The sequence below is a fragment of the Somniosus microcephalus genome, unplaced genomic scaffold, assembly GCF_052327205.1.
Source record: "Somniosus microcephalus isolate GS21.2 unplaced genomic scaffold, FLI_Smic_1.0 unresolved_chr2, whole genome shotgun sequence".
NCBI lineage: Eukaryota > Metazoa > Chordata > Chondrichthyes > Squaliformes > Somniosidae > Somniosus > Somniosus microcephalus.
Window position 1 is genome coordinate 11,459,931 of NW_028225180.1, and position 22,467 is coordinate 11,482,397.

Consider the following 22,467-nt stretch of genomic DNA (forward strand, 5'->3'; position numbering starts at 1 on the left):
GTTGTGCGGGAGGGGAGGGAGAGAGGGGGAGGAGGAGGGGATTGTGGAGATACATGGGTCTGGGTGGAGAGTTGGCTGTGTTCAGTGTTGTGCGGAGGGGAGGGAGAGAGGGGGAGGAGGAGGGGATTGTGGAAATACATGGGTCTGGGCGGAGAGTTGGATGTGTTCAGTGTTATCCGGAGTGGAGGGAGAGACGGGGAGGAGGAGGGGATTGTGGAGATACATGGGTCTGGGCAGAGAGTTGGCTGTGTTCAGTGTTATCTGGAGGGGAGGGAGAGACGGGGAGGAGGAGGGGATTGTGGAGATACATGGGTCTGGGCGGAGAGTTGGATGTGTTCAGTGTTGTGCGGAGGGGAGGGAGTGAGGGGGGGGAGGAGGGGATTGTGGAGATACTTGGGTCTGGGCTGAGAGTTGGATGTGTTCAGTGTTGTGCGGAGGAGAGGGAGAGAGGGGGAGGAGGAGGGGATTGTGGAGATACATGGGTCTGGGCGGAGAGTTGGATGTGTTCAGTGTTGTGCGGATGGGAGGGAGAGAGGGGGAGGAGGAGGGGATTGTGGAGATACATGGGTCTGGGTGGAGAGTTGGCTGTGTTCAGTGTTATCTGGAGGGGAGGGAGAGACGGGGAGGAGGAGGGGATTGTGGAGATACATGGGTCTGGGCGGAGAGTTGGATGTGTTCAGTGTTGTGCGGAGGGAAGGGAGAGGGAGGAGGAGGAGGGGTGTGTGGAGATACATGGGACTGGGCGGAGAGTTGGATGTGTTCAGTGTTGTGGGGAGGGAGAGAAGGGGAGGAGGAGGGGATTGTGGAGATACATGGGTCTGGGCGGAGAGTTGGAAGTGTTCAGTGTTGTGCGGAGGGGAGGGAGAGAGGGGGAGGAGGAGGGGATTGTGGAGATACATGGGTCTGGGCGGAAAGTTGGATGTGTTCAGTGTTGTGTGGAGGGGATGGGGAGAGGGGGAGGAGGAGGGGATTGTGGAGATAAATGGGTCTGGGCGGAGAGTTGGATGTGTTCAGTGTTGTGCGGAGGGGAGGGAGAGAGGGGGAGGAGGATGGGATTGAGGAGATACATGGGTCTGGGCGGAGAGTTGGATGTGTTCAGTGTTGTGTGGAGGGGAGGGAGAGAGGGGGAGGAGGAGGGGACTCTGGAGATACATGGGTCTGAGCGGAGAGTTGGATGTGTTCAGTGTTGTGCGGAGGGGAGGGAGAGGGGGAGGAGGAGGGGAGTGTGGAGATACATGGGTCTGGGCGGAGACTTGGATGTGTTCAGTGTTGTGCGGAGGGGAGGGAGAGACGGGGAGGAGGGGATTGTGGAGATACATGGGTCTGGGCGGAGAGTTGGATGTGTTCAGTGTTGTGCGGAGGGGAGGGAGTGAGGGGGAGGAGGAGGGGAGTGTGGAGATACATGGGTCTGGGCGGAGAGTTGGATGTGTTCAGTTTTGTGCGGAGGGGAGGGAGAGGGGGAGGAGGAGGGGATTGTGGAGATACATGTGTCTGGGCGGAGAGTTGGATGTGTTCAGTGTTGTGTAGAGGGGAGGGAGAGAGGGGGAGGAGGAGGGGATTGTGGAGATACATGGGTCTGGGCGGAGAGTTGGATGTGTTCAGTGTTGTGCGGAGGGGAGGGAGAGGGGGGAGGAGGAGGGGATTGTGGAGATACATGGGACTGGGCGGAGAGTTGGATGTGTTCAGTGTTGTGCGGAGGGGAGGGAGAGAGGGGAGGAGGAGGGGATTGTGGAGATACATGGGTCTGGGCGGAGAGTTGGATGTGTTCAGTGTTGTGCGGAGGGGAGGAAGTGAGGGGGGGTGGAGGGGATTGTGGAGATACTTGGGTCTGGGCTGAGAGTTGGATGTGTTCAGTGTTGTGCGGAGGAGAGGGAGAGAGGGGGAGGAGGAGGGGATTGTGGAGATACATGGGTCTGGGCGGAGAGTTGGATGTGTTCAGTGTTGTGCGGATGGGAGGGAGAGAGGGGGAGGAGGAGGGGATTGTGGAGATACATGGGTCTGGCGGAGAGTTGGATGTGTTCAGTGTTGTGCGGAGGGGAGGGAGAGAGGGGGAGGAGGAGGGGATTGTGGAGATACATGGGTCTGGGCGGAGAGTTGGATGTGTTCAGTGTTGTGTGGAGGGGAGGGTGAGAGGGGGAGGAGGAGGGGATTGTGGAGATACATGGGTCTGGGCGGAGAGATGGATGTGTTCAGTGTTGTGCGGGAGGGGAGGGAGAGAGGGGGAGGAGGAGGGGATTGTGGAGATACATGGGTCTGGGTGGAGAGTTGGCTGTGTTCAGTGTTGTGCGGAGGGGAGGGAGAGAGGGGGAGGAGGAGGGGATTGTGGAGATACATGGGTCTGGGCGGAGAGTTGGATGTGTTCAGTGTTATTCGGAGTGGAGGGAGAGACGGGGAGGAGGAGGGGATTGTGGAGATACATGGGTCTGGGCAGAGAGTTGGCTGTGTTCAGTGTTATCTGGAGGGGAGGGAGAGACGGGGAGGAGGAGGGGATTGTGGAGATACATGGGTCTGGGCGGAGAGTTGGATGTGTTCAGTGTTGTGCGGAGGGAAGGGAGAGGGAGGAGGAGGAGGGGTGTGTGGAGATACATGGGACTGGGTGGAGAGTTGGATGTGTTCAGTGTTGTGTGGAGGGGAGGGAGAGAAGGGGAGGAGGAGGGGATTGTGGAGATACATGGGTCTGGGCGGAGAGTTGGAAGTGTTCAGTGTTGTGTGGAGGGGAGGGAGAGAGGGGGAGGAGGAGGGGATTCTGGAGTTACATGGGTCTGGGCGGAGAGTTGGATGTGTTCAGTGTTGTGCGGAGGGGAGGGAGAGAGGGGGAGGAGGAGGGGATTGTGGAGATACATGGGTCTGGGCGGAAAGTTGGATGTGTTCAGTGTTGTGTGGAGGGGATGGGGAGAGGGAGAGGAGGAGGGGATTGTGGAGATAAATGGGTCTGGGCGGAGAGTTGGATGTGTTCAGTGTTGTGCGGAGGGGAGGGAGAGAGGGGGAGGAGGATGGGATTGAGGAGATACATGGGTCTGGGCGGAGAGTTGGATGTGTTCAGTGTTGTGTGGAGGGGAGGGAGAGAGGGGGAGGAGGAGGGGACTCTGGAGATACATGGGTCTGAGCGGAGAGTTGGATGTGTTCAGTGTTGTGCGGAGGGGAGGGAGAGGGGGAGGAGCAGGGGAGTGTGGAGATACATGGGTCTGGGCGGAGACTTGGATGTGTTCAGTGTTGTGCGGAGGGGAGGGAGAGACGGGGAGGAGGGGATTGTGGAGATACATGGGTCTGGGCGGAGAGTTGGATGTGTTCAGTGTTGTGCGGAGGGGAGGGAGTGAGGGGGAGGAGGAGGGGAGTGTGGAGATACATGGGTCTGGGCGGAGAGTTGGATGTGTTCAGTTTTGTGCGGAGGAGAGGGAGAGGGGGAGGAGGAGGGGATTGTGGAGATACATGTGTCTGGGCGGAGAGTTGGATGTGTTCAGTGTTGTGTGGAGGGGAGGGAGAGGGGGGAGGAGGAGGGGAATGTGGAGATACATGGGTCTGGGCGGAGAGTTGGATGTGTTCAGTGTTGTGCGGAGGGGAGGGTGAGAGGGGGAGGAGGAGGGGATTGTGGAGATACATGGGTCTGGGCGGAGAGATGGATGTGTTCAGTGTTGTGCGGGAGGGGAGGGAGAGAGGGGTAGGAGGAGGGGATTGTGGAGATACATGGGTCTGGGTGGAGAGTTGGCTGTGTTCAGTGTTGTGCGGAGGGGAGGGAGAGAGGGGGAGGAGGAGGGGATTGTGGAGATACATGGGTCTGGGCGGAGAGTTGGATGTGTTCAGTGTTATCCGGAGTGGAGGGAGAGACGGGGAGGAGGAGGGGATTGTGGAGATACATGGGTCTGGGCAGAGAGTTGGCTGTGTTCAGTGTTATCTGGAGGGGAGGGAGAGACGGGGAGGAGGAGGGGATTGTGGAGATACATGGGTCTGGGCGGAGAGTTGGATGTGTTCAGTGTTGTGCGGAGGGAAGGGAGAGGGAAGAGGAGGAGGGGTGTGTGGAGATACATGGGACTGGGCGGAGAGTTGGATGTGTTCAGTGTTGTGTGGAGGGGAGGGAGAGAAGGGGAGGAGGAGTGGATTGTGGAGATACATGGGTCTGGGCGGAGAGTTGGAAGTGTTCAGTGTTGTGTGGAGGGGAGGGAGAGATGGGGAGGAGGAGGGGATTCTGGATTTACATGGGTCTGGGCGGAGAGTTGGATGTGTTCAGTGTTGTGCGGAGGGGAGGGAGAGAGGGGGAGGAGGAGGGGATTGTGGAGATACATGGGTCTGGGCGGAAAGTTGGATGTGTTCAGTGTTGTGTGGAGGGGATGGGGAGAGGGGGAGGAGGAGGGGATTGTGGAGATACATGGGTCTGGGCGGAGAGTTGGATGTGTTCAGTGTTGTGCGGAGGGGAGGGAGAGAGGGGGAGGAGGATGGGATTGAGGAGATACATGGGTCTGGGCGGAGAGTTGGATGTGTTCAGTGTTGTGTGGAGGCGAGGGAGAGAGGGGGAGGAGGAGGGGACTCTGGAGATACATGGGTCTGAGCGGAGAGTTGGATGTGTTCAGTGTTGTGCGGAGGGGAGGGAGAGCGGGAGGAGGAGGGGAGTGTGGAGATACATGGGTCTGGGCGGAGACTTGGATGTGTTCAGTGTTGTGCGGAGGGGAGGGAGAGACGGGGAGGAGGGGATTGTGGAGATACATGGGTCTGGGCGGAGAGTTGGATGTGTTCAGTGTTGTGCGGAGGGGAGGGAGTGAGGGGGAGGAGGAGGGGAGTGTGGAGATACATGGGTCTGGGCGGAGAGTTGGATGTGTTCAGTTTTGTGCGGAGGGGAGGGAGAGGGGGAGGAGGAGGGGATTGTGGAGATACATGTGTCTGGGCGGAGAGTTGGATGTGTTCAGTGTTGTGTCGAGGGGAGGGAGAGAGGGGGAGGAGGAGGGGATTGTGGAGATACATGGGTCTGGGCGGAGAGTTGGATGTGTTCAGAGTTGTGCGGAGGGGAGGGCTAGGGGGGGAGGTGGAGGGGATTGTGGAGATACATGGGTCTGGGCGGAGAGTTGGATGTGTTCAGTGTTGTGCGGAGGGGCGGGAGAGAGGGGGAGGAGGAGAGGACTGTGGAGATGCATGGGTCTGGGCGGAGAGCTGGATGTGTTCAGTGTTGTGTGGAGGGGAGGAAGAGAGGGGGAGGAGGAGGGGATTGTGGAGATACATGGGTCTGGGCGGAGAGTTGGATGTGTTCAGTGTTGTGCGGAGAGGAGGGAGAGAGGGGGAGGAGGAAGAGATTGTGGAGATACATGGGCCTGGGCGGAGAGTTGGATGTGTTCAGTGATATCCGGAGGGGAGGGAGAGAGGGGGAGGGGGAGGGGTTTGTGGAGATACATGGGTCTGGGCGGAGAGTTGGATGTGTTCAATGTTGTGCGGAGGGGAGGGAGAGGGGGGAGGAGGAGGGGATTGTGGAGATACATGGGACTGGGCGGAGAGTTGGATGTGTTCAGTGTTGTGCGGAGGGGAGGGAGAGAGGGGGAGGAGGAGGGGATTGTGGAGATACATGGGTCTGGGCGGAGAGTTGGATGTGTTCAGTGTTGTGTGGAGGGGAAGGAGAGAGGGGAGGAGGAGGGGATTGTGGAGATACATGGGTCTGGGCGGAGAATTGGATGTGTTCAGTGTTGTGCGGAGGGGGGGGAGGAGGAGGGGATTGTGGAGATACATGGGACTGGGCGCAGAGTTGGATGTGTTCGGTGTTGTGTCGAGGGGAGGGAGAGGGGGAGGTGGAGGGGATTGTGGAGATACATGGGTCTGGGCGGAGAGTTGGATGTGTTCAGTGTTGTGCGGAGGGGCGGGAGAGAGGGGGGAGGAGGAGGGGATTGTGGAGATACATGGGTCTGGGCGGAGAGTTGGATCTGTTCAGTGTTGTGCGGAGGGGAGGGAGTGAGGAGGGGGAGGAGGGGATTGTGGAGATACTTGGGTCTGGGCTGAGAGTTGGATGTGTTCAGTGTTGTGCGGAGGAGAGGGAGAGAGGGGGAGGAGGAGGGGATTGTGGAGATACATGGGTCTGGGCGGAGAGTTGGATGTGTTCAGTGTTGTGCGGATGGGAGGGAGAGAGGGGGAGGAGGAGGGGATTGTGGAGATACATGGGTCTGGGCGGAGAGTTGAATGTGTTCAGTTTTGTGCGGAGGGGAGGGAGAGAGGGGGAGGAGGAGGGGATTGTGGAGATACATGTGTCTGGGCGGAGAGTTGGATGTGTTCAGTGTTGTGTGGAGGGGAGGGAGAGGGGGGAGGAGGAGGGGAATGTGGAGATACATGGGTCTGGGCGGAGAGTTGGATGTGTTCAGTGTTGTGCGGAAGGGAGTGAGAGAGGGGGAGGAGGAGGGGATTGTGGAGATACATGGGTCTGGGCGGAGAGTTGGATGTGTTCAGTGTTGTGAGAGGGGGAGGAGGAGGGGATTGTGGAGATACATCGGTCTGGGCGGAGATTTGGATGTGTTCAGTGTTGTGCGGAGGGGAGGGAGAGAGGGGGAGGAGGAGGGGATTGTGGAGATACATGGGTCTGGGCGGAGAGATGGATGTGTTCAGTGTTATCCGGAGTGGAGGGAGAGACGGGGAGGAGGAGGGGATTGTGGAGATACATGGGTCTGGGCAGAGAGTTGGATGTGTTCAGTGTTATCTGGAGGGGAGGGAGAGACGGGGAGGAGGAGGGGATTGTGGAGATACATGGGTCTGGGCGGAGAGTTGGATGTGTTCAGTGTTGTGCGGAGGGGAGGGAGAGAGGGGGAGGAGGAGGGGATTGTGGAGATACATGGGTCTGGGTGGAGAGTTGGATGTGTTCAGTGTTGTGCGGAGGGGAGGGAGAGAGGGGGAGGAGGGGATTGTGGAGATACATGGGTCTGGGCGGAGAGTTGGATGTGTTCAGTGTTGTGCGGAGGGGAGGGAGAGAGGGGGAGGAGGAGGGGAGTGTGGAGATACATGGGTCTGGGCGGAGAGTTGGATGTGTTCAGTGTTGTGCGGAGGGAGTGGAGAGGGGGGAGGAGGAGGGGATTGTGGAGATACATGTGTCTGGGCGGAGAGTTGGATGTGTTCAGTGTTGTGTGGAGTGGAGGGAGAGAGGGGGAGGAGGAGGGGATTCTGGAGATACATGGGTCTGGGCGGAGAGTTGGATGTGTTCAGTGTTGTGCGGAGGGGAGGGAGAGAGGGGGAGGAGGAGGGGATTGTGGAGATACATGGGTCTGGGCAGAGAGTTGGATGTGTTCAGTGTTGTGCGGAGGGGAGGGAGAGAGGGGCAGGAGCAGGGGATTGTGGAGGTACATGGGTCTGTGCGGAGAGTTGGTTGTGTTCAGTGTTGTGCGGAGGGGAGGGAGAGAGGGGGAGGAGGAGGGGAGTGTGGAGATACATGGGTCTGGGCGGAGAGTTGGATGTGTTCAGTGTTGTGCGGAGGGGAGGGAGAGAGGGGGAGGAGGAGGGGATTGTGGAGATACATGTGTCTGGGCGGAGGGTTGGATGTGTTCAGTGTTGTGTGGAGGGGAGGGAGAGAGGGGGAGGAGGAGGGGATTGTGGAGTTATATGGGTCTGGGCGGAGAGTAAATGTGTTCAGTGTTGTGCGGAGGGGAGGGAGAGGGGGGCGGATGAGGGAATTGTAGAGATACATGGGTCTGGCCGGAGATTTGGGTGAGTTCAGTGTTCTGCGGAGGGTAGGGAGAGAGGGGGATGAGGAGGGGATTGTGGAGATGCATGGGTCTGGGCGGAGAGTTGGATGTGTTCAGTGTTGTGCGGAGGGGAGGGAGAGAGGGGGAGGAGGAGGGGAGTGTGGAGATACATGTGTCTGGGTGGAGAGTTGGATGTGTTCAGTGTTGTGTGGAGGGGGGGAGTGCGGGGCAGGAGGAGGGGATTGTGGAGATACATGGGTCTGGGCGGAGAGTTGAATGTGTTCAGTGTTGTGCGGAGGGGAGGGAGAGGGGGGAGGAGGAGGGGATTGTGGAGATACATGGGTCTGGGCGGAGAGTTGGATGTGTTCAGTGTTGTGTGGAGGGGAGGGAGAGAGGGGGAGGAGGAGGGGATTGTCGAGATACATGGGTCTGGGCGGAGAGATGGATGTGTTCAGTGTTGTGCGGAGGGGAGGGAGAGAGGGTGAGGTGGAGGGGATTGTGGAGATACATGCGTCTGGGCGGAGAGTTGGATGTGTTCAGTGTTGTGCGGAGGGGAGGGAAAGAGGGGGAGGAGGAGGGGATTGTGGAGATACATGGGTCTGGGCGGAGAGTTGGATGTGTTCAGTGTTATCTGGAGGGGAGGGAGAGACGGGGAGGAGGAGGGGATTGTGGAGATACATGGGACTGAGCGGAGAGTTGGATGTGTTCAGTGTTGTGTGGAGGGGAGGGAGAGAGGGGGAGGAGGAGGGGATTGTGGAGATACATGGGTCTGGGCGGAGAGTTGGATGTGTTCAGTGTTGTGTGGAGGGGAAGGAGAGAGGGGGAGGAGGAGGGGATTGTGGAGATACATGGGTCTGGGCGGAGAGTTGGATGTGTTCAGTGTTGTGTGGAGGGGAAGGAGAGAGGGGGAGGAGGAGGGGATTGTGGAGATACATGGGTCTGGGCGGAGACTTGGATGTGTTCAGTGTTGTGCGGAGGGGAGGGAGAGAGGGGGAGGAGGAGGGGATTGTGGAGATACATGGGTCTGGGCGGAGAGTTGGATGTGTTCAGTGTTGTGTGGAGGGGAGGGAGAGAGGGGGTTGGAGGAGGGGAGTCTGGAGATACATGCGTCTGAGCGGAGAGTTGGATGTGTTCAGTGTTGTGCGGAGTGGAGGGAGAGAGGGGGAGGAGGAGGGGAGTGTGGAGATACATGGGTCTGGGCGGAGAGTTGGATGTGTTCAGTGTTGTGCGGAGTGGAGGGAGAGAGGGGGAGGAGGAGGGGATTATGGAGATACATGGGTCTGAGCGGAGAGTTGGATGTGTTCAGTGTTGTGCGGAGGGGAGGGAGAGGGGGGAGGAGGAGGGGATTGTGGAGATACATGGGTCTGAGCGGAGAGTTGGATGTGTTCAGTGTTGTGCGGAGGAGAGGGAGAGGGGGGAGGAGGAGGGGATTGTGGAGATACATGGGTCTGGGCGGAGAGTTGGATGTGTTCAGTGTTGTGCGGATGGGAGGGAGAGAGGGGGAGTAGGAGGGGATTGTGGAGACACATGGGTCTGGGCGGAGAGTTGGATGTGTTCAGTGTTGTGCGGAGGGGAGGGAGAGAGGGGGAGGAGGAGGGGATTGTGGAGATACATGGGTCTGGGCGGAGAGTTGGATGTGTTCAGTGTTGTGTGGAGGGGAGGGAGAGGGGGGAGGAGGAGGGGAATGTGGAGATACATGGGTCTGGGCGGAGAGTTGGATGTGTTCAGTGTTGTGCGGAAGGGAGTGAGAGAGGGGGAGGAGGAGGGGATTGTGGAGGTACATGGGTCTGGGCGGAGAGTTGGATGTGTTCAGTGTTGTGCGGAGGGGAGGGTGAGAGGGGGAGGAGGAGGGGATTGTGGAGATACATGGGTCTGGGCGGAGAGTTGGATGTGTTCAGTGTTGTGCGGAGGGGAGGGAGAGAGGGGGAGGAGTAGGGGATTGTGGAGATACATGGGTCTGGGCGGAGAGTTGGATGTGTTCAGTGTTGTGTGGAGTGGAGGGATAGAGGGGGAGGAGGAGGGGATTCTGGAGATACATGGGTCTGGGCGGAGAGTTGGATGTGTTCAGTGTTGTGCGGAGGGGAGGGAGAGAGGGGCAGGAGCAGGGGATTGTGGAGATACATGGGTCTGTGCGGAGAGTTGGATGTGTTCAGTGTTGTGTGGAGGGGAGGGAGAGGGAGGAGGAGGAGGGGATTGTGGAGATACATGGGTCTGGGCGGAGGGTTGGATGTGTTCAGTGTTATGTGGAGGGGAGGGAGAGAGGGTGAGGAGGAGGGGATTGTGGAGATATATGGATCTGGGCGGAGAGTAAATGTTTTCAGTGTTGTGCGGAGGGGAGGGAGAGAGGGGGAGGAGGAGGGGATTGTAGAGATACATGGGTCTGGGCGGAGATTTGGATGTGTTCAGAGGTCCAAAGCATGCACCAGGATCTTGAGCTCGTGGCTCCAGGTTTCGAAGCGGAACGCAACACGGATCTGGGACACGTTGGTCCTCTGCATGGTATTTCGCTCAGGCCCGTCTTTCAGGTAGTCATCTCCCAGGTATCTCTGCTTCTCCTGTCCAGGCAGATAAAGAACCAAAAGTTAACACAGGGCCCGCACTGCACACAGGGCCTGCGCTGGGCATAGTGCCCGCACTGGGCACAGGGCCTAGACCGAACGCAGGGCACCCACTGAACACAGGGCCCGCGCTGAACACAGGGCCCGCGCTGAACACAGGGCCCGCGCTGAACACAGGGCCCGCGCTGAGCCCAGGGCCCGCGCTGAGCACAGGGCCCGCGCTGAGCACAGGGCCCGCGCTGAGCACAGGGCCCGCGCTGAGCACAGGGCCCGCGCTGAACACAGGGCCCGCGCTGAGCACAGGGCCCGCTCTGAGCACAGGGCCCGCACTGAACACAGGGCCCGCACTGAGCACAGGGCCCGCACTGAGCACAGGGCCCGCACTGAACACAGGGCCCGCACTGAACACAGGGCCCGCACTGAACACAGGGCCCGCACTGAACACAGGGCCCGCACTGCCACAGGGCCCGCACCGAACACAGAGCCCGCACCGAACACAGGGCCCACAGTGAACACAGGGCCCCCACTGTACACAGGGTCCCCACTGAACACAGGGTCCCCACTGAACACATGGCCTAGACTGAGCACAGGTACCGCACTGAAATCAGGGCCCGCAATGAATACTGGGCCCGCAGTGAACACAGGGCCCGCACTGAACACAGGGCCCGCACTGAACACAGGGCCCGCTCTGAACACAGGGACAGCACTTAACACAAGGCCGCCACTGAAGACAGGGCCCGCACTGAATACAGGGCCTAGACTGAACACAGGGCCTGCACTAAACACAAGGCCCGCACTGAACACAGGGCCCGCACTGAAAACAGGGCCCGCACTGAACACAAGGCCCGCAATGAACACAGGGCCCGCAATGAACACAGGGCCCGCAATGAACACAGGGCCCGCACTGAACACAGGGCCCGCACTGAACACAGGGCCCGCTCTGAACACAGGGCCCGCACTGAACACAGGGCCCGCACTGAACACAGGGCCTAGACTGAACACAGGGCCTGCACTGAACACAGGGCCCGCACTGAACACAGGGCCCGCAGCGAACACAGGGCCCGCAGCGAACACAGGGCCCACACTGAAACAGGGCCCGCAATAAACACAGGGCCTAGACTGAACACAAGGCCCGCACTGAACACAGGGCCCACACTGAACACAGGGCCCGCACTGAATACAGGGCCTGCACTGAACACAGGGCCCGCACTGAACACAGGGCCCGCAGCGAACACAGGGCCCGCAGCGAACACAGGGCCCACACTGAAACAGGGCCCGCAATAAACACAGGGCCTAGACTGAACACAAGGCCCGCACTGAACACAGGGCCCACACTGAAAACAGGGCCCGCACTGAACACAAGGCCCGCAATGAACACAGGGCCCGCACTAAAAACAGGGACCGCATTGAACGCAGGGACTAGTCTTTACACATAGCCCGCACTGAACACAGGGCACACACTGAACACAGGGCCCGCACTGAACACAAGGCCCGAAATGAACACAGGGCCTAGAGTGAACACAGGACCCACACTGAACTCAGGGCATGCACTGAACACAGGGCACGCACTGAACACAGGGCACGCACTGAAAACAGGGCCCGCACTGAACACAGGGCCCGCAATGAACACAGGGCCCGAATGGTACACAGGGCCCGCACTGAACACAGGGCCCGCACTGAACACAGGGCCCGCACTGAACACAGGGCCTAACTGAACACAGGACCCGCACTGAACACAGGGCCTAGACTGGGGACAGTGTCCACACTGAACACAGAGCCTGCTCTGAAAACAGGGCCCACACTGAGCACAGGGTCCGTACTGAAGACAGGGCCCGCACTGAACACAGAGCCCGCAATGAACACAGGGACAGCACTTAACACAGGGCTATCACTGAACACAATGCCCAAACTGAACACAGGGCCCGCACTGAATACAGGGCCTAGACTGAACACAGGGCCTGCACTGAACACAGGGCCCGCACTGAACACAGGGCCCGCACTGAACACAGGGCCCGCACTGAACAAAGGGCCCGCAGCGAACACAGGGCCCACACTGAAACAGGGCCCGCAATTAACACAGTGCCTAGATTAAACACAGGGCCTGCACTAAACACAAGGCCCGCACTGAACACAGGGCCCACACTGAAAACAGGGCCCGCACTGAACACAAGGCCCGCAATGAAGACAGGGCCCGCACTAAAAACAGGGACCGCATTGAACGCAGGGACTAGTCTGAACACAAGGCCCGCAATGAACACAGGGCCTGCACTAAACACAAGGCCCGCACTGAACACAGGGCCCGCACTGAAAACAGTGCCCGCACCGAACACAGGGCCCACACTGAACACAGGGTCTAGATTGAACACAAGGCCCGCAATGAACACAGGGCCCGGACTGAACACAGGGCCCTCACTGAACAAAGGGCCCGCACTGAACACAGGGCCCCCACTGAAAACAGGGCCCCGACTGAACACTGGGCCCGCACTGAACACAGGGCCCGCAATGAACACAAAGCCCGCACTGAACACAGGACCCGCACTGAACTCAGGGCCCACAGTGAACACAGGGCCCCCACTGAACACAGGGTCCCCACTGAACACAGGGCCTAGACTGAGCACAGGTACCGCACTGAAATCAGGGCCCGCAATGAACACTGGGCCCGCAGTGAACACAGGGCCCGCACTGAAAACAGGGTCTGTGCTGAACACAGGGCCCGCACTGAACACAGGGCCCCACTGAACACAGGGCCTAGATTGAACACAGGGCCCGCACTAAACACAGGACCCGCAATGAAGAAAGGGCCCGTACTGAACTCAGGGCCCGCACTGAACACAGGGCCCGCACTGAACACAGGGCCCGCACTGAACACAGGGCCCACACTAAACACAGGGCCCGCACTGAATACAGGGCCTAGACTGAACACAGGGCCCGCACTGAACACAGGACCCGCACTGAACACAGGGCCCACACAGAACACAGGGCCCGCAGCGAACACAGGGCCTAGACTGGGCACAGGGTCCACGCTGAACACAGGGCCTGCTCTGAAAACAGGGCCCACACTGAGCACAGGGCCCGTACTGAAGACAGGGCCCGCACTGAACACAGGGCCCGCAATGAACACAGGGACAGCACTTAACACAGGGCCATCACTGAACACAAGGCCCCCACTGAACACAGGGCCTGCACTGAATACAGGGCCTAGACTGAACACAGGGCCCGCACTGAACACAGGGCCCGCACTGAACACAGGGCCCGCACTGAACACAGGGCCCGCACAGAACACAGGGCCCGCAGCGAACACAGGGCCCACACTGAAACAGGGCCCGCAATAAACACAGGGCCTAGACTGAACACAGGGCCTGCACTAAACACAAGGCCCGCATTGAACACAGGGCACACACTGAAAACAGGGCTCGCACTGAACACAAGGCCCGCAATGAACACAGGGCCCGCACTAAAAAGAGGGACCGCATTGAACGCAGGGACTAGTCTTTACACATAGCCCGCACTGAACACAGGGCACGCACTGAACACAGGGCCCGCACTGAACACAAGGCCCGAAATGAACACAGGGCCTAGAGTGAACACAGGACCCACACTGAACACAGGGCATGCACTGAACACAGGGCACGCACTGAACACAGGGCACGCACTGAAAACAGTGCCCGCACCGAACACAGGGCCCACACTGAACACAGGGCCTAGACTGAATACAGGGCCCCCACTGAAAAAAGGGCCTGCTCTGAACACAGGGCCCGCACTGAACACAGGGCCCGCACTGAACACAGGGCCCGCACTGAACACAGGGCCTGCTCTGAACACAGGGCCCGCACTGAACACAGGGCCTAGACTGGGCACAGGACCCGCTCTGAACACAGGGCCTGCTCTGAACACAGGACTCGCTCTGAACACAGGGCCTGCTCTGAAAACAGGGCCCACACTGAGCACAGGGCCCGTACTGAAGACAGGGCCCGCACTGAACACAGGGCCCGCAATGAACACAGGGCCCGCACTGAATACAGGGCCTGGACTGAACACAGGGCCTGCACTGAACACAGGGCCCGCACTGAACACAGGGCCCGCACTGAACACAGGGCCCGCACTGAACACAGGGCCCGCACTGAACACAGGGCCCGCAGCGAACACAGGGCCCACACTGAAACAGGGCCCGCAATTAACACAGGGCCTAGACTGAACACAGGGCCTGCACTGAAAACAGGGCCCGCACTGAACACAAGGCCCGCAATGAACACAGGGCCCGCACTAAAAACAGGGACCGCATTGAACGCAGGGAGTAGTCTGAACACATAGCCCGCACTGAACACAGGGCCCGCACTGAACACAGGGCCCGCACTGAACACAAGGCCCGAAATGAACACAGGGCCTAGAGTGAACACAGGACCCACACTGAACACAGGGCACGCACTGAAAACAATGCCCGCACCGAACAAAGTGCCCACACTGAACACAGGGCCTAGACTGAACACAAGGCCCGCAATGAACACAGGGCCCGGACTGAACAAAGGGCCCGCACTGAACACAGGGCCCGCTCTGAACACAGGGCCCGCACTGAACACAGGGCCCGCACTGAACACAGGGCCCGCACTGAACACAGGGCCTAACTGAACACAGGACCCGCACTGAACACAGGACCCGCACTGAACACAGGGCCTAGACTGGGCACAGTGTCCACACTGAACACAGGGCACGCACTGAACACAGGGCCCGCACTGAACACAAGGCCCAAAATGAACACAGGGCCTAGAGTGAACACAGGACCCACACTGAACACAGGGCACGCACTGAACACAGGGCAAGCGCTGAAAGCATTGCCGCACCGAACACAGGGCCCACACTGCACACAGGGTCTAGATTGAACACAAGGCCCGCAATGAACACAGGGCCCGGACTGAACACAGGGCCCTCAATGAACACAGGGCCCCCACTGAAAACAGGGCCCCGACTGAACACTTGGCCCGCACTGAACACAGGGCCCGCAATGAACACAGAGCCCGCACTGAACACAGGACCCGCAATGAAGACAGGGCCCGTACTGAACTCAGGGCCCGCACTGAACACAGGGCCCGCACTGAACACAGGGCCCGCACTAAACACAGGGCCCGCACTGAACACAAGGCCCGCACTGAACACAGGGCCCGCATTGAACACAGGGCCTAGACTGGGCACAGGGTCCACACTGAGCACAGGGCCCGTACTGAAGACAGGGCCCGCACTGAATACAGGGCCTGCTCTGAAAACAGGGCCCACACTGAGCACAGGGCCCGTACTGAAGACAGGGCCCGCACTGAACACAGGGCCCGCAATGAACACAGGGACAGCACTTAACACAGGGCCATCACTGAACAAAAGACCCAAACTGAACACAGGGCCCGCACTGAATACAGGGCCTAGACTGAACACAGGGCCTGCACTGAACACAGGGCCCGCACTGAACACAGGGCCCGCACTGAACACAGGGCCCGCACTGAACACAGGGCCCACACAGAACACAGGGCCCGCACTGAACACAGGGCCCGCAGCGAACACAGGGCCTAGACTGAACACAGGGCCTGCACTAAACACAAGGCCCGCACTGAACACAGGGCCCACACTGAAAACAGGGCTCGCACTGAACACAAGGCCCACAATGAACACAGGGCCCGCACTAAAAACAGGGACCGCATTGAACGCAGGGACTAGTCTTTATACAAAGCCCGCACTGAACACAGGGCACGCACTGAACACAGGGCCCGCACTGAACACAAGGCCCGAAATGAACACAGGGCCTAGAGTGAACACAGGACCCACACTGAACACAGGGCACGCACTGAACACAGGGCACGCACTGAAAACAGTGCCCGCACCGAACACAGGGCCCACACAGAACACAGGGCCTAGACTGAACACAAGGCCCGCAATGAACACAGGTCCCTCACTGAACAAAGGGCCCGCACTGAACACAGGGCCCCCACTGTAAACAGGGCCCCGACTGAACACTGGGCCCGCACTGAACACAGGGCCCGCACTGAACACAGGGCCCGCACTGAACACAGGGCCATCACTGAACACAATGCCCAAACTGAACACAGGGCCCGCACTGAATACAGGGCCTAGACTGAACACAGGGCCTGCACTGAACACAGGGCCCGCACTGAACACAGGGCCCGCAATGAACACAGGGCCCGCACTGAACACAGGGCCCGCACTGAACACAGGGCCCCCACTGAAAACAGGGCCCCGACTGAACACTGGGCCCGCACTGAACACAGGGCCCGCACTGAACACAGGGCCCGCACTGAACACAGGGCCCACACTGAACAAAGGGCCCACAGCGAACACAGGGCCCACACTGAAACAGGGCCCGCAATTAACACAGTGCCTAGATTGAACACAGGGCCTGCACTAAAAACAAGGCCCGCACTGAACACAGGGCCCACACTGAAAACAGGACCCGCACTGAACACAAGGCCCGCAATGAACACAGGGCCCGCACTAAAAACAGGGACCGCATTGAAAGCAGGGACTAGTCTGAACACATAGACCGCACTGAACACAGGGCACGCACTGAACACAGGGCCCGCACTGAACACAGGGCCCGCACTGAACACAAGGCCCAAAATGAACACAGGGCCTAGAGTGAACACAGGACCCACACTGAACACAGGGCACGCACTGAAGACAGGGCACGCACTGAAAACAGTGCCCGCACCGAACACAGGGCCCACACTGCACACAGGGCCTAGATTGAACACAAGGCCCGCAATGAACACAGGGCCCGGACTGAACACAGGGCCCTCACTGAACAAAGGGCCCGCACTGAACACAGGGCCCCCACTGAAAACAGGGCCCCGACTGAACACTGGGCCCGCACTGAACACAGGGCCCGCAATGAACACAGAGCCCGCACTGAACACAGAGCCCACACTGAACACAGGGTCTAGATTGAACACAAGGCCCGCAATGAACACAGGGCCCGGACTGAACACAGGGCCCTCACTGAACAAAGGGCCCGGACTGAACACAGGGCCCTCACTGAACAAAGGGCCCGCACTGAACACAGGGCCCCCACTGAAAACAGGGCCCTGACTGAACACTGGGCCCGCACTGAACACAGGGCCCGCAATGAACACAGAGCCCGCACTGAACACAGGACCCGCACTGAACACAGGGCCCGCACTGAACACAGAGCCCACACTGAACACAGGGCCCACAGTGAACACAGGGCCCCCACTGAACACAGGGTCCCCACTGAACACAGGGCCTAGACTGAGCACAGGTACGCACTGAAATCAGGGCCCGCAATGAACACTGGGCCCGCAGTGAACACAGGGCCCCACTGAACAAAGGGCCTAGATTGAACACAGGGCCCGCACTAAACACAGGACCCGCAATGAAGACAGGGCCTGTACTGAACTCAGGGCCCGCACTGAACACAGGGCCCGCACTGAACACAGGGCCCACACTAAACACAGGGCCCGCACTGAACACAAGGCCCGAAATGAACACAGGGCCTAGAGTGAACACAGGACCCACACTGAACACAGGGCACGCACTGAACACAGGGCACGCACTGAAAACAGTGCCCGCACCGAACAAAGGGCCCACACTGAACACAGGGCCTAGACTGAACACAAGGCCCGCAATGAACACAGGGCCCGGACTGAACACAGGGCCCTCACTGAACAAAGGGCCCGCACTGAACACAGGGCCCCCACTGAAAACAGGGCCCCGACTGAAAACTGGGCCCGCACTGAACACAGGGCCCGCAATGAACACAGAGCCCGCACTGAACACTGGACCCGCAATGAATACAGGGCCCGAACGGTACACAGGGCCTGCACTGAACACAGGGCCCGCACTGAACACAGGGCCCGCTCTGAACACAGGGCCCGCACTGAACACAGGGCCCGCACTGAACACAAGGCCTAGACTGAACACAGGGCCCGCACTGAACAATGGGCCCGCACTGAACACAGGGCCTAACTGAACACAGGACCCGCACTGAACACAGGACCCGCACTGAACACAGGGCCTAGGCTGGGCACAGGGTCCACACTGAACACAGGGCCTGCTCTGAAAACAGGGCCCACACTGAGCACAGGGCCCGTACTGAAGACAGGGCCCGCACTGAACACAGAGCCCGCAATGAACACAGGGACAGCACTTAACACAGGGCCATCACTGAACACAAGGCCCAAACTGAACACAGGGCCCGCACTGAATACAGGGCCTAGACTGAACACAGGGCCTGCACTGAACACAGGGCCCGCACTGAACACAGGGCCCGCACTGAACACAGAGCCCGCAATGAACACAGGGACAGCACTTAACACAGGGCCATCACTGAACACAAGGCCCAAACTGAACACAGGGCCCGCACTGAATACAGGGCCTAGACTGAACACAGGGCCTGCACTGAACACAGGGCCTGCACTGAACACAGGGCCCGCACTGAACACAGGGCCCACACTGAACACAGGGCCCGCAGCGAACACAGGGCCCACACTGAAACAGGGCCCGCAATTAACACAGGGCCTAGACTGAACACAGGGCCTGCACTAAACACAAGGCCCGCACTGAACACAGGGCCCACACTGAAAACAGGGCCTGCACTGAACACAAGGCCCGCAATGAACACAGGGCCCGCACTAAAAACAGGGACCGCATTGAACGCAGGGACTAGTCTGAACACATAGCCTGCACTGAACACAGGGCACGCACTGAACACAGGGCCCGCACTGAACACAGGGCCCGCAATGAACACAGGGCCCGCACTGAATACAGGGCCTAGACTGAACACAGGGCCTGCACTGAACACAGGGCCCGCACTGAACACAGGGCCCGCACTGAACACAGGGCCCACACAGAACACAGGGCCCGCACTGAACACAGGGCCCACACAGAACACACGGCCCGCACTGAACACAGGGCCCGCAGCGAACACAGGGCCCACACTGAAACAGGGCCCGCAACAAACACAGGGCCTAGACTGAACACAGGGCCTGCACTAAACACAAGGCCCGCACTGAACACAGGGCCCACACTGAAAACAGGGCTCGCACTGAACACAAGGCCCGCAATGAACACAGGGCCCGCACTAAAAACAGGGACCGCATTGAACGCAGGGACTAGTCTTTACACAAAGCCCGCACTGAACACAGGGCACGCACTGAACACAGGGCCCGCACTGAACACAAGGCCCGAAATGAACACAGGGCCTAGAGTGAACACAGGACCCACACTGAACACAGGGCACGCACTGAACACAGGGCACGCACTGAACACAGGGCACGCACTAAAAACAGTGCCCGCACCGAACACAGGGCCCACACAGAACACAGGGCCTAGACTGAACACAAGGCCCGCAATGAACACAGGTCCCTCACTGAACAAAGGGCCCGCACTGAACACAGGGCCCGCACTGAACACAGGGCCCGCACTGAACACAGGGCCATCACTGAACACAATGCCCAAACTGAACACAGGGCCCGCACTGAATACAGGGCCTAGACTGAACACAGGGCCTGCATTGAACACAGGGCCCGCACTGAACACAGGGCCCGCAATGAACACAGGGCCCGCACTGAACACAGGGCCCGCACTGAACACAGGGCCCCCACTGAAAACAGGGCCCCGACTGAACACTGGGCCCGCACTGAACACAGGGCCCGCACTGAACACAGGGCCCGCACTGAACACAGAGCCCGCAATGAACACAGGGACAGCACTTAACACAGGGCCATCACTGAACACAAGGCCCAAACTGAACACAGGGCCCGCACTGAATACAGGGCCTAGACTGAACACAGGGCCTGCATTGAACACAGGGCCCGCACTGAACACAGGGCCCGCAATGAACACAGGGCCCGCACTGAACACAGGGCCCGCACTGAACACAGGGCCCCCACTGAAAACAGGGCCCCGACTGAACACTGGGCCCGCACTGAACACAGGGCCCGCACTGAACACAGGGCCCGCACTGAACACAGGGCCCACACTGAACAAAGGGCCCGCAGCGAACACAGGGCCCATACTGAAACAGGGCCCGCAATTAACACAGTGCCTAGATTGAACACAGGGCCTGCACTAAAAACAAGGCCCGCACTGAACACAGGGCCCACACTGAAAACAGGGCCCGCACTGAACACAAGGCCCGCAATGAACACAGGGCCCGCACTAAAAACAGGGACCGCATTGAAAGCAGGGACTAGTCTGAACACATAGACCGCACTGAACACAGGGCACGCACTGAACACAGGGCCCGCACTGAACACAAGGCCCAAAATGAACACAGGGCCTAGAGTGAACACAGGACCCACACTGAACACAGGGCACGCACTGAAGACAGGGCACGCACTGAAAACAGTGCCCGCACCGAACACAGGGCCCACACTGCACACAGGGCCTAGATTGAACACAAGGCCCGCAATGAACACAGGGCCCGGACTGAACACAGGGCCCTCACTGAACAAAGGGCCCGCACTGAACACAGGGCCCCCACTGAAAACAGGGCCCCGACTGAGCACTGGGCCCGCACTGAACACAGGGCCCGCAATGAACACAGAGCCCGCACTGAACACAGGACCCGCACTGAACACAGGGCCCGCACTGAACACAGAGCCCACACTGAACACAGGGTCTAGATTGAACACAAGGCCCGCAATGAACACAGGGCCCGGACTGAACACAGGGCCCTCACTGAACAAAGGGCCCGGACTGAACACAGGGCCCTCACTGAACAAAGGGCCCGCACTGAACACAGGGCCCCCACTGAAAACAGGGCCCCGACTGAACACTGGGCCCGCACTGAACACAGGGCCCGCAATGAACACAGAGCCCGCACTGAACACAGGACCCGCACTGAACACAGGGCCCGCACTGAACACAGAGCCCACACTGAACACAGGGCCCACAGTGAACACAGGGCCCCCACTGAACACAGGGTCCCCACTGAACACAGGGCCTAGACTGAGCACAGGTACGCACTGAAATCAGGGCCCGCAATGAACACTGGGCCCGCAGTGAACACAGGGCCCCACTGAACACAGGGCCTAGATTTAACACAGGGCCCGCACTAAACACAGGACCCGCAATGAAGACAGGGCCTGTACTGAACTCAGGGCCCGCACTGAACACAGGGCCCGCACTGAACACAGGGCCCACACTAAACACAGGGCCCGCACTGAACACAAGGCCCGAAATGAACACAGGGCCTAGAGTGAACACAGGACCCACACTGAACACAGGGCACGCACTGAACACAGGGCACGCACTGAAAACAGTGCCCGCACCGAACAAAGGGCCCACACTGAACACAGGGCCTAGACTGAACACAAGGCCCGCAATGAACACAGGGCCCGGACTGAACACAGGGCCCTCACTGAACAAAGGGCCCGCACTGAACACAGGGCCCCCACTGAAAACAGGGCCCCGACTGAAAACTGGGCCCGCACTGAACACAGGGCCCGCAATGAACACAGAGCCCGCACTGAACACTGGACCCGCAATGAATACAGGGCCTGAACGGTACACAGGGCCTGCACTGAACACAGGGCCCGCACTGAACACAGGGCCCCCACTGAAAACAGGGCCCTGACTGAAAACTGGGCCCGCACTGAACACAGGGCCCGCAATGAACACAGAGCCCGCACTGAACACTGGACCCGCAATGAATACAGGGCCCGAACGGTACACAGGGCCTGCACTGAACACAGGGCCCGCACTGAACACAGGGCCCGCTCTGAACACAGGGCCCGCACTGAACACAGGGCCCGCACTGAACACAAGGCCTAGACTGAACACAGGGCCCGCACTGAACAATGGGCCCGCACTGAACACAGGGCCTAACTGAACACAGGACCCGCACTGAACACAGGACCCGCACTGAACACAGGGCCTAGGCTGGGCACAGGGTCCACACTGAACACAGGGCCTGCTCTGAAAACAGGGCCCACACTGAGCACAGGGCCCGTACTGAAGACAGGGCCCGCACTGAACACAGAGCCCGCAATGAACACAGGGACAGCACTTAACACAGGGCCATCACTGAACACAAGGCCCAAACTGAACACAGGGCCCGCACTGAATACAGGGCCTAGACTGAACACAGGGCCTGCACTGAACACAGGGCCCGCACTGAACACAGGGCCCGCACTGAACACAAGGCCCGAAATGAACACAGGGCCTAGAGTGAACACAGGACCCACACTGAACACAGGGCACGCACTGAACACAGGGCACGCACTGAACACAGGGCACGCACTAAAAACAGT

The 22,467-nt window shown here is 59.6% G+C and overlaps 1 protein-coding gene across 1 annotated transcript in view; it reads right to left on the reverse strand.

Moving 5' to 3' along the window:
* Positions 1–22,467, reverse strand: part of LOC147092098 (AMP deaminase 3-like) — a 997,179-nt gene that overhangs the window by 885,728 nt on the left and 88,984 nt on the right. The window lies entirely within an intron of this gene.